This window comes from Trichechus manatus, unplaced genomic scaffold (assembly GCF_000243295.1).
Source record: "Trichechus manatus latirostris isolate Lorelei unplaced genomic scaffold, TriManLat1.0 scaffold00008, whole genome shotgun sequence".
NCBI classification, from domain to species: Eukaryota; Metazoa; Chordata; class Mammalia; order Sirenia; family Trichechidae; genus Trichechus; species Trichechus manatus.
The window spans coordinates 1,992,963-1,993,203 of record NW_004443944.1 but is presented as its reverse complement, the minus strand read 5'-3'; the positions used below and the strand labels follow the sequence as shown (position 1 = coordinate 1,993,203).

The window sequence follows — 241 nt, the reverse complement described above, 5'->3', positions numbered from 1 at the left end:
CCTGCCGCTGTGTGGCCCAGACGCCCTGCGTCCTGCCGCTGTGTGGCCCAGACGCCCTGCGTCCTGCCGCTGTGTGGCCCAGACGCCCTGCGTCCAACTGCGAGGAGAGGCAGGGACAGCAGGCTCCACTCACACAGGTGCATGCTAACACAGACAGACCCGAGCCCCGGCCCCTCCTCACCCCGGGTGTGCACGCTAACACAGACGGACCCGAGCCCCGGCCCCCTCCTCACCCCGGGTG

The 241-nt window shown here is 71.0% G+C and overlaps 1 protein-coding gene across 1 annotated transcript in view; it reads right to left on the bottom strand.

Annotated features, from left to right (window-relative positions):
- TAF4 (TATA-box binding protein associated factor 4) overlaps nucleotides 1-241 on the bottom strand; it is a 157,298-nt gene that overhangs the window by 37,410 nt on the left and 119,647 nt on the right. The gene's annotated exons all lie outside the window — the stretch shown is intronic.